The 12,279-nt window shown below is 44.0% G+C and overlaps 1 protein-coding gene across 2 annotated transcripts in view; it reads right to left on the bottom strand.

Moving 5' to 3' along the window:
* Positions 1-10,925, bottom strand: part of QRICH1 (glutamine rich 1) — a 76,672-nt gene extending 65,747 nt beyond the window's left edge. Inside the window, exon 1 of one of the 2 annotated variants that reach the window (XM_072651602.1) lies at positions 10,809-10,925. The gene's annotated coding sequence lies outside the window, so the exon portion shown is untranslated. Of the gene's footprint in view, positions 1-9,810; positions 9,924-10,808 lie in introns of those variants that run through there. The other variant, XM_072651592.1, reaches the window with a different exon arrangement.
* Between the last annotated feature and the right edge of the window lie 1,354 nt (positions 10,926-12,279).

The following is a 12,279-nucleotide window of genomic DNA, read 5'->3' as shown; positions in this document are numbered from 1 at the left end:
AGAAAAAAACTCTCTAGTTCTTCTACTCTACTAATGGGAAGAGCTTCCTTCCAAATCTGTAGTTAATCTTCTTCAATGTATCCCTGTCACAGGGACCAACAGACTATCAGGGATTGCTGTGCCATAGTAGAGCAAATGTCTAGCTCCATGGAAGTGTCCCAATAGATCAAATTGGGGAATGCATCACCTACTACTATTACACTTGACTCTGGGGTCCTGAGGTAAAAGCTGGGTTATGTTCCACTTTTATAGGCACATCTAAATTGAGCAGACAATCTAGTCCATCATCCAGATGGTTGCAATGGGTGATATTCTAACCAGTCTCCTCTTTTTACTTGTGGTCACTGAAAAGCTGGCAACACCAAAGATCACAGCAAAGGCTGGTCTTCAAAGGACATCTCATCTGCATACCCAACCCCTGTCTTCCTGTTTCTCTAAGTTTCATCTGTTGAAGCTCTAGAAAGGCTGCAGCAAGGATTAACAGCAGCCAAATGTGGCCAAAATGAAAGAGGTGGTTCTTGAAGGTTCTAAAACCATAGATTAACAGTCCACAGAGGAAGCTAAGATCTGTTTAAGAGTTGAAGTCTTAGTATCCCACTCTTCTTCCTCCATAAAAACAAAATAAAATACCAAATTGTTATAAGTCTTAAGTGTTTTTAGTTTTTCTTTTTCACTAAGTACAAACAAAATTAATCCCACCAAACTTGGATAATTACATATAGCATATATATACATGTGTATATATATATATGTATGTATACATATAGCGCATATATATACACACACACACATACACACACACACACACACACACATATAGCAGGAAAGACATAACTCCTTGGCAAAACTTTTGAGGGAAGTATAAAAACATTTTTCCAATTAATTCCCAGTTTTCAGTATTATTTTTTAAACAAACCTAACCAGACTCAAGTACTTTCTCTGAATTAAAATCCTAACTATGACAGTTTAACTAATCTTTTAATGAAACTTTTATATTTTACTGGCATATGTTGTTTTTACCCAACCTTCAAGTCCCAAAGAGCCATCCATTGTGACAAATAAATAAGGGGGGAAAAAACAGTTCAGCAAAACTAACAAACATAATGTCCTACATCCACAGTCACCTACCTCTGCAAGGGAGATGTCTGGCTCTTATAATTACATAGCATTCTGTTTTATTTTAGTTCTCTTTCCACTTACATTGTACACAATCATTATGTACGGTGTTCCCCAAAGTCTTAATGCAGTTTTAATAACTCCAAAAGTATGCTACAAATTTACAAAACACATCTTTTGAAAGATTAAATTTCTCATAGAATAAATCTATTTAGTTCTGTTAATTTGTAATGGATGCTTAATTTTTAACAAGTTGAAGCACTTTGTCATTATGCATTTCATTTGCAACAGTTTCTAGATGTCAGTTTCTCAGACTGATAGAAGTCTTGGGACCAGTAGAGGATGATGGACAGAAGAGGTTCTCTTACCTAGTTGGCCTGCTCAGTGACTGTGTGAAACAAGGAAGGAGTTCTGTTTCCACAGGTTAAAACTCCTAGCTTTAAGCGTCCAGAGTTGTGACCTAGCATGGTCAGGTAAAACGGACAGAAACTTGTGCACAGGCTTGACAAGCTGTTTTGAGTGAAAGTCTATCAGAGAGGAGAAGATGAAGTTACGTGGCTAATGGATGGTGTGGGGATAAGCCCAAAATTTAAAACAGTATTAAGGGCTTGGATTGATCTGAACAAATTGTAGTCTTCCTGTAGCCTTACTTAGGAGCTACCCATTCATTCAGGAGAAATAAACGTAAAGATTAATAAAAGATTTCCTGATTTAAGGACAAGTTTTGTTCTTTGTTTAAAGTGAGCCATGTTTCTCACAGTTGAAGGCTTGTTAGTTGGGCCCATTTCTCAGTCACCCACCCAATTCCATTAGACTTTTTCTAGTGGGTCCTCAAAATTTTTACATGTAAATCACCTCATTCTACGGATTATCTTAAAGCTAGCATTTCAAATAATGCAATCATTTCAAGTCACTGAGCAGCCACTGATGAAAGTTTCTTCCAAAGTTCCCAAATGGATTAGTGTTGTACAGCACAAGACAATGCTGAGGTCGAACGTTAATAAAATTGAAGTTTAAACATTTTAAATAACCTTTCAAATGTTTTTTTAAGCACTTATGCTTCTTAAGTCATTAAAGCTTAGAAGTACACTAAATTTTTGGAATATTCCATACTATTTTCCTAACTTTGCTTTATTTCCCTATGTATTTATTCATATAAGTTTTCCCATTCTTCTTTCAAGTTTTTATAACCATTTCTTATCACTGTGTAATATTCCATTACATTCATATGTCAAAATTTGTTTAATCATTCTCTAATCAACAAGCACCTACTGTTTCTAGTTCCTTGACATCATAATAAGTACAACGAATATTCTAATACACATTAGATTTTTCTTTTGGTCTTTAACTTTCTTGGAATATTTATGCCTAGCAGTGGGATCTCCAGGAAAAAGCTATAGGCTACTTTAAGTAAGCACCTTTTCTAAGTTAGGTTATCAGGTAAAGGCTCAGTGTGCACAAATCAGAATTAATATAGAAAATGCCATGAATAAGTACACAAAAAGTATAAGTAATTTTTTTTAAATCTAAAGGGTATGGTTGTGCTTAACTTGTTTGTAACTTTTTAAAATCACTTTAATTTCTCAATATACCCCTTCCCTCCCCAGTCATTCCTTATAACAAAGAATCTTAAAAAAAAAAATTCAGCAAAACTAACCAGCACATCAAATACGTTCAACAGCATATGAAGTGTTCACACTCATAGCTCCCAACCTGTGCAAAAAAACCAGGAATATATATTCACATATTTCTCCTTCACCATAACTAACACAGGGTTCAGAAAAGGAAGGTATTCTTAAAGGTCCTTAATATCAATAAACAGTGCAAATATCTTACTGCCCAGGCCACATTATTTTGTTCTGCACTGATGTACTACACAGATGCCTCATATTAAAACTGGTTTGCCCCAAAGGGTAAATTGAGGCAAGAACAAATTATATAATTTGCAGGGTGCTGCTAGTAAAAGATATACTGCTTTTCTTTCAAAAAAAAAAAAAAGGATAAGCAACCAGTTACTGAATATTTAAACTGGACACCCAGTACTATACTCTAGGAATTTCAATGTATTGCATCAAAGAAGACAGGGTCCCTCCCCTATCCAAATGAATTAGTCTTGTGTACCAGAAGACTCACAGATATGATATCTCTGTAAGTGATATTGGAGAGACTATGGAAAATAGAAGTGGCACCACAAGCCAAGAAAAAGGCATATGCCTCAATTTAAAAAAAGTTAAGGGATAATCTGAAAACTATATGTCAATAAAGTTGTGATTTCTGGCAAAATTCTAGACTGTCATTAAAGAGTCTGTTACTTAACAACAAAAGGAAGTAGAGATCACAAAAAACCAGTGTGGCTGAATTAAGAACAAGACAGATTAACCTAATCTCTTTTTATTCACAGGGTTACTAAACTTGCAGTAGCTCAAGTTGATTGATGTTCTAGATGTAATTTACCTAGATTTAGAAATGTAGGCTAGATACTAATACAATTAGGTGGATTCTGAATCAGCTGAATGGCTGTATTAATTCCTTCTTAATTTGGAAGAAAGCTTCCAGAAGAGCTCTCCATAGACTTATGCTTGGTCCTAGGCTATAACCTTTTTCTAATTTAATTTTTTTAAAAACAGATAATGATTTACTTTCCTTCCCCATCAGTCCCTCACTGAAAAAAAAAAGGAAAAACTTTAAAAAAAAATATTAAGTCAAAACCAATACACACTGGCACTCACTCACTCACTCACCCCAGGCCTTTTATTAGATTTCTTACATGAATCCTGATTACTATATCATCTCCCTGTATTAGAATAGAAATAGTTTATCTCTGTTTAGTCCTTTTATGGTTACTCACTCATAGACGTTTTTATGTCTCTCAGAACTTCTCTGTTTGTATTTCAAAGTTTCTATGCAACTCTGGTGTTCTCATCAGGAATGCTTGGAAATCTAATAAAAGATATTATTTTTTTCCCCTCAGAATCATATTCAGCTTTACTGGCTAAAATATTTCTGGTTGTAAGCCTATCTTTAGCTTTCTGAAACATCATATTCCAAGATCTCTGATCCTTAAAGGTGGTGGCTATGAACTCCTGTGTGATTCTAACAGTAGCTCCTCAGTACCTGAATTCTTTTCATCACTTAGAAAGCATTTATAGAATTCTATTAGATTCTTAATATTTTACTATTAGCATGTTATTAACAGCTTCAAATTGAAGATTAAATGGAAAAGTTCTTCAACTACACAGTCAAATCAGATTTGACTTATTGACATTTCTTTGACACTTGCAATGAGATCCAAAAAATTGTAGTTTGAACTCAGAAAAAAGAATATTTCCACCTCAGATCTGTTGGGAATGGAGACCTCACTTTGTGTTTTAATTTGGGACAGGACAGGAAGTGAATAAAAGAGAGTCTGACGTTACTTGTGATTTAAGCAACCTGGGTTATCCTCAAATTGACTTTACCAAAATATAAGTTTTGTACATAAAAACCATTTTGCTTGTAATTTTAGGCTGAAATCACTAAGAAACATTAATGAATCTGCAGCAAAAGCTAATTTCCAAAGCCATTCAATGTTCAACAACAGTAGTTAAGGGCAGTCTCCTCCAGAAAAATTTCAACATTGGCCCCAAGTTTAAAAAAAAAAAAAAGCGCGTCTGTGTGTAAAAAAATTTTTCCTCTTTCTTTCCTTGTTTTGATGATAGGTATGTTCTAGTAATAAATTAAATAAAAGGACACAGTACAGGGATGTGCTTGGCAATGGAAACACTTGTTATAAGTATAATCACTGCAAGTTTTTAGTGCACCAAACAGCAGTTTGAAGGGATGAAAGCACCATATGTAGACTTTTGTCACAACTACTCAACTCTGCCATTGTACCAGGAAAGCAGCCACAGACAATACATGAATGAATATGGCTGTTCCAATAAAACTTTACTTAAAAATATAAAAACCATTTTTAACTCATGAACTGTACAAAAACAGGCAGCAGATTGGATTTGGCCCCCAAGCCAACCCCTGGTATAAATGGCATGATTATCAAATCTTCAGATGACTCAAATATAAGGTTATCTAACACAGCGGATGAGTCAGGATACTCTCCCCCTTTCGGAAAAAAAAAAAATCAAACATTTTATTGACTAGGCCATTAGAATGAAATAAGATGAACTATAATAAGGATAAATGTAAAGCCTTACACTTGCGCTCAAAAATTCAACTCTACAGGTGTAACATAAGGAATATATGACTAGAGAGTAATTTATGCTAAAAAAAAAAAAATCTGGGATTTTAGGGAATTGAAAGCTAACAATGGGTCAACACTGTAACTTGGCAGCTAAAGAACTCATGTGAAATTGAACTATAGAGAGGCATAACTTCCAGAAAAAATCAAGTGCTAGTGACACTGAACTTTGTCCTGGTACTGTGTTTAGTATTCAGAAAGTGTTTGGAGAAGGAAAACCAAAATGTAAAAGGGCCTTGAAATCATGTTATATGAGAACTGGTTGAAAGAAACTTAGAATATTGAGGGCCTACAAAAACCTCAGGAACAGACACCATCTCTGTCGTCGAATACTTGAAGGGCAGCCCTGCGGAAGAGGGATTAGATTTGTTTTGTTTAGTATCACATGTAAGAACCTACAGCAATTAGCAGATATTACAAAGAGGCAAAAGCTTGACTTCCATGGGGTAAGAAAGTCTAATAATTAGAGCCTAACCTAAAACAGAATGGGCTGCCCTAGATCAGTGGATCAGCCCTCACTGGAGGTCTTCAGAGAATGCTGCTATGCTGTAGCAGGTATGGGTTGGCCTACATGTCTGATGAGATCTCTTCAGATGTGATTTTATAATGAAACTTACATTTATGATAAATTTACTATGGCTCACAAGTTCTATAATGGGAAATAAGGACATGCCCTACTACCCCGACTCCTTTCCACAAAGGCTGTCGATTTTGTGGCTCTAAAATTACATGCCAGTGTCATTCCCTGTAAGTATCAAGCTACTGCCAAAGTTGCTGCACCAAAGAATAAATAAGCAGTTCACTTTCTAAATGTAGGATATTATTCTTAGCATACATAGAGTGCAGAGTTCTTTCTATTATTTCTCTGTTATTAATGAAAGTAATTATTCACCAAAAGAAACTATTTTGACACACAAAGAAAAAACAGGACTACAAAATTGCAAACTTCTGTTACATAATTTAAAAAACAACAACATAATCATTTATTAGGTGCCTACTGTGTGCCAGACATTGTGCTAGGCACAGGGATACAAAGACAAAAAAAATGAAATAATCCCTTCTCTTAAAGTGCTTACTTTCTACCAGATGTATACACTTTTAAAAGTACATACTGAATTTTAAAAGGTAGTAATAAAATTGCCTTTTGCTTCCCCCTTCTCTGTATCTCTAATATCCCTTTATGAGCTGCAAATACCAGGCTAATCACAGTGGGCACTTAATAAATGACTGGACAAAAGGTTTCATTTACACCTCTGTTTTCTAGGGAGCCCCACATATATCTCCTCAATTAACAGAAAGGTTTCTTTTTACAAATACAACAATTATGTTTTGGGACTCACTTTAGCAGTCCAATTTATAACCTATAACAATTGAGATTAATTCAGAACAACTTTTCTTTATACAGAAATGCATCAAAATTCAGTTTCATTTAGCAAGTAATTCATTTGTTCTTCCTGAATCATTTCCAACCTGTAAGCTACTTGCTCAAAGGGGGCATACCCCTACTCTTGAAGACATGAACACCCTTGGATTTTGTGATGGAAATAATCCACTAAGTCATCACTCCTCAGACTTTATCAGAGTGAGTCACTGATTCAGGAACATTTTCATTCTAAATCTATTTTGCAAAAAAACAACAACAACAACAAATTATCAAGTGAGAATTTAAATTTTGGCTTCCTAACAGTCTGTCAGCTCTACTTACAATTATGTAATCCTAGTTTAAACAATGAAGCAGAATCATTTAATCTCATGCTTATAAATCACAGTACAATCTTTCCATTTTGTTAAAGGAAAGCAGGATCCAATGTAGATTATATTAGAAAAAAGGAAAAGTTAATAACAAGACACTACACAAAAATACTATAAAAAGCTTTGTTCAAATATGTGCCAAGAAACAAAAAAGCTAGGTGCCCTGAACTCGTGTTGCTTGGCTGAGAAAGAAAATGACAGAAAATCTCTGGCAAAGAAAAAAAAAGCGTCATTCAGGTACATGAAGACAGCAGGGAAATCCAGAGTGTTCAGCAGGTGGAGTCAGAAGCAGACTCAAGGAAATGAGGCCACCGCAAGTGCGTACCCCTGGTAATGAGGCTGACGAGCAGGGAGAATAAACCGTCCAAACCTGAGCTTTCTCATCCATCAAACCCCTGTGAGGTAGAAGTCAATGTATTATGACGCTCCTTTCACAATGTGGGAGCCGATCCTCAGAACGACTGAAAGCTCTGCCCATGGTCGAAGGCAGGGCTGGAAGCTGAACCCAAGCCTCCCGATTCAAAGCCTAACCTGGCACTACACCACGATGGCTCTCTAATCTTTTATTTGAAATCATACAGGAAAGAGTGGTTGGTGTTGTGCTGAAATAATCCTATACTATATCTGGAAAATTGGAAGGGGGACAAAATGTGCATTGTGCCTTTTACGCGGTCATCGCTGAGGTTGATAATTTTTATACCAATTAACAAAATAATAGCCTAAAATTTACACAAAGCTATGACAGTTCTCTCTTTAAAATTATTGGCAATTCAACAGTTTAAACTCAATCTAGCTGATCAACCAAAATTCTGAATCCTAATCCTGAAATTGGAAGCACCATCAATCTTCTTATATTTAAAAAGGAACAATCTATGTCAGACAACAACCTGTTGCTGGATACGAAGACAAAATCTTTTCTTCCACTCCGAGGTTAAGTGAAAGTTCTAGTTGACAGAAATATAAATTTTAATAGCCACACATACTTCGGTTCTGTGAACTTTCACTCAAAATGTTTTATGTATTCTGATGATTACCCTGAGCTCTTACCGTAACATTCTGAAGAACAAATAAGTTCTTGCCATCCTGAGGCTCTTTTTTACCTTCTGACATTTTAAGTAAGGTGGAAATTAGAGGTTTCATTATTACCAAAGTCCCGGGTTTTTTTCCAATTATTGCCAACATCCCTTCATATCCTCCACAAAACTTAAGTCCCCAAGACTTTCAGACACAGATTCAGAGACATTTTGTCTTAGAAATAGATATGCTTCTCTAGAATTCAGGTTAATCGTTGCAGGTCAAAACAATATTTGGATATACTGAAGTCTAGCATAAGGAAGACAACATACAAAGAAGGATGGGAATCAAAACCTGTGGAAAATGTGGAATAAAAATACAGCCTGTGTAGCGGCTCCTAAAATAGCAAGTTCTTCTGAAAATGAGGGGTTTTTACTCCTTAATTTTTCCCCCTAGATTTCCACAGATTCCCTGAGTGGAAGATAAAAAAAAAGATTTTTTCTGTTTTGTCCAGGCCAACTTTCTAGCTGGAGCAACCTCTGGCCCTTAGACCAACAGACGAATAAAATCCTGGCGGTGGGATGACGGACGAAAATTACAGAGGCAGAGTCTCCCCAGGGGTTCTTCCCGGGTCTGGGCCACCGAGCACTGTGGGAAAGAATCCGTTTGCAAAGGCAGGAGACAAACACTACCGCAGGAATTCTTTCACAAACGCATCAGCCTAGCCCGGCGTTAAAGCGGCTCGGAGCCGAGCTCTGCACTCTCCACCCAAGGGCCCGAGCTCCCGGCTCCCCACCAAGCTCACGCACGGGCTCACCAGCCCTCGGGTCACCGGATCCAGAGAGGAGGAAGGCCCAAGCCTGCCCCAGGGCCCCCCACGCCCCGTCCCGTCCCCTGCCGAGAACGTCACCGTGACCGCGGCCGAGCCGGGCCCAGGGGAACGTCGGAGGGGGCGGGGGGAGAGGGACGGCGCCGCGCCTGGGCAAACCGCGCGTGCCCGCCCCCCCTTGCGCTGCGCCACCGGGGCGAGGCTTCCTCCCGACCGGGCCTCGCGCCGGCCGCGGCCTAACAGCGGGCAAGGCTCGCCCCCCCAACCACCAAGCCCCCGGGGGCAGCGGGGGCAGCGGGGGCAGGCTCCCCGAGGCGCGGCGAAGCCAGGCCCCAGCCGCGCCCCTCCCGGTCGGCCCGGGGAGCCACAGCCCAGTGCCCGCAGGGCGCCCCGCCCCCTCCATCCGGGCGCGCCCCCACGCCTGGCAGAGAAATAGAGCAGATTTCCCACCCCCCCCCCCCCACTTTCCCCAAGCCCAAGCCCGCGCGCTCCCAGCACGACGGCGCACGGCGGCGCGCGCCGGCGGCAGAGAGAACCCGCTTTGCGCGCGCGCACCCGCCTGCCGCCCCCTCCTCCCTCCCCCACCCCACCTCCGAGGCCAGGCCCGAGCTCGCAGGCGCAGCCCCCACCGCCGGCACCCCTCGGCTAACCCACAGGGAGGGGGTGGGGCGGCGGCGCCGCGCGGGAGCCTGGGGCTACCTCGGCTGCCCGGAGCCGCCCCGCACCCTCCCGGCCCAGCAGCCTCGGCCCGCTCCTCTCGGCTCCCTCCGCCGTTGTGTAGTGGTAGCGGCGGCGGCACCCTCTCGCTCGCTCACTCGCGCCGTGGCGCCCCCGGCACCCTCCTCACCCGCGCCACAGCCCTTACCGAGTGCCGCCGCCGCCGCTCCGCCCACGGGCCCCTCCGTGCCGCCTCGGGCCCCTGCTCTACCGTCGCCGCTTCAAGACCGACAGGATTTTCCCCTCACAGCTCCCTGGGCGCCATCTTACATTCAACCCCGACAGCCAATGGGCGCCGAGCTCCTCTCTCGCGAGAATGGAGAAGGCAACTCCCGCGAGAACTAACTGGGGCCTCCCGGCCCGCCTTAAAGGGAACGCGTTCCGCCGCAGCCCCCGGGCGTCCCTAGGTGGACGTTTTCTCGGAACTAAGACAGCTGAGAGGAAATCAGTGCATTCGTCTTTCCCACCCTCCTTTCTTCCTGCAGTCTGTAGACGAACATCTCCGCTGTCCCCAGCGCTGCCCCCAGCAGCAGCGGGTTCTGCGACTCAGGGCCGCCTACAGCCTCCGGCCTCAGTTTCCCTTCCCGGCCCTTGCCTGGGGGGTTGGACTGGCCTTGGACGTCACGGGAGTCCAGGGCTCGAGGCCGCGAGGGCTTGGCCCGCGTGTCAGCAGAGCGGGCGTTCCGAGTGGCCCCGCGAGACAGCCAAGGCCGTTCCTCCTCCGGGGTGGGGTCAAACCCGGGCGTCGCCCCCGTGCGCGGAGGGACCTCGAGAATGGGAGGGCTGGGGCGGGGGTTGTGAGTGCGGGAGGCCGGCGACCCCAGGGAAGCTGGGATTGGGAAAGCAGCGCTGCAGAGGGAGAAGCTCCCCCGGGGAGGCTGGGGCTCCCCCGAGGAACCAGACCCGGCGTGAACGGGATGGGTTTGCCCCGCCCTTGGAAGGGATGGCGAGCGGGTAGCGCCAGCGATGGAGGCCACGGTGGGGGCACGGCAGGCCGAGCGGGGGCCCCGAGGATCAGGGGCTGAGGCTGTGCTCCCCTGCCCCCCAAGGGAGCGAAGGCCGCGGGGCTCAGGGCGAGGGGCCGGCGCGGCGTGCCGCCCTCCTCCGCGTTCCCTAGGTCCGCCCTGGCATGCCCCTGCCCCTCACCTGGCGGGCCCGGGCTCCCAGCACCAGCTGTCGGGGCTGCGCAGCCCAGACCCGGCACTGGCCTGGCCCCGGTCCTGGGGGTTCTGACCACAGGCCATCCCGGCTGGAGACTCGAGCCCTTTCTACCCCCTCTTCCCATCCTCAGCGAAACTACCTCCTACTCAGCTGCACCAGCATCCCTGCTTAAGGTGGCCCGGAACTGATGCCCCTGCAGGCCCCGGGGTCCTGGCGGGCTCCAGGCCCTGCTGCCCTCGAGCTGCCTCGGCGTCTCTGCTTACATGCCTAGCTCCCCCCAGGAAAGAGAGGGCCGGATCCCCTTGGGACAGAGCCCCGGGGGAGCCGTGCGGGCCCCTTCCAAGCAGGGGGCAGCAAGCCCACAGCTCCCTGCAGTCCACCTTAAACCAGGCCCTGGGTGACTTTGGTGTTTGTATACAGTGGGAAATGTGGAGGATGTTAAAGCTGCAGACACACTCCCTGCCTTTAGAGTAGGGACTGCAGGAGTGGGGAGGAGGGACCCCAAAGAAAGCCAGCCCATGAGCCTGCTCCCAAGAAGGGCAGAGAGGGTGAGGCTAGAATGCCAGCCAGGGCATGCGCCTCTGCCTGCTGATGGAGCACAAATCCTAGAGAGCTCCTTTCCTCTGATTGGGGAAGACAGCAGATCCCCTAGGACAAATCATCTGGGTCTGTGCCCAATCTCCTTTGTCCTTCATCTACAGTTTGGCCAGATTGGGTCCTGAACGCTGCAGCCCTCGATGATCTAATCTTAGATCATTCAGCAGGGGAGACCATGGAAAGGAAGCTGGATTTGCATTTTGGTTGTGCTATTTACTGCCTGTGTTACACTGTCCCTTGTCTGGGCCTGTTTCCTCTTTTATAAAAAAGCAGGGATGGATTAGACAAGTTCCACCTTAGATCTGGGAACATTTGTTAAGCGCACATTTGGTGGGACTGGAGAGCCAAACCAAAATCTGACCTCAAAAAAACTAAATTTTACTGGCTATCAAATTATTTAAAGGTATCAGAAAGATGTTTCTATTAAAAGTCCTTGAATGGGGATTATGTTCTTTGTTTTTGTATTTCCATCACCTACTGTGCATGGCACACAGTAAATTCCTAATAAATGCTGGTTGAGTGACACCAACCCTGTCTATGATTCTGTCCATAATCTGGGTCATCAGAAGGAATCTTCTTGGCTTTGGGGCACAGCCCCTTACCCTCCAGCTTTTATCCCACTAGGAGACAGGGAGAAGGGGAAGAGTGTTCCTGAGTGGGAGTTGAAGAGGAAAGAGGAAGTGAGGAAAATGCATCTGCTCTCCTCCTCCAGGGCTAGCCATGAGCAAAGCAGGAAAGACGATTAAATGTAAGATGACCAAAAGTAAGTGCTTTGTCCCACCCAGAGGAGCCAAAAGGGGTTGAAGCCACATCTCTCACTCATTATTAACTCAAAGCCCAGAGAAAGGAAAAAGTTTGC

The sequence above is a fragment of the Notamacropus eugenii genome, chromosome 1 (genome assembly GCF_028372415.1).
Source record: "Notamacropus eugenii isolate mMacEug1 chromosome 1, mMacEug1.pri_v2, whole genome shotgun sequence".
In the NCBI taxonomy this organism is placed as follows: Eukaryota; Metazoa; Chordata; class Mammalia; order Diprotodontia; family Macropodidae; genus Notamacropus; species Notamacropus eugenii.
The sequence above is the reverse complement of the archived record's forward strand: the minus strand, read 5'-3'. Positions and strand labels throughout refer to the sequence as shown.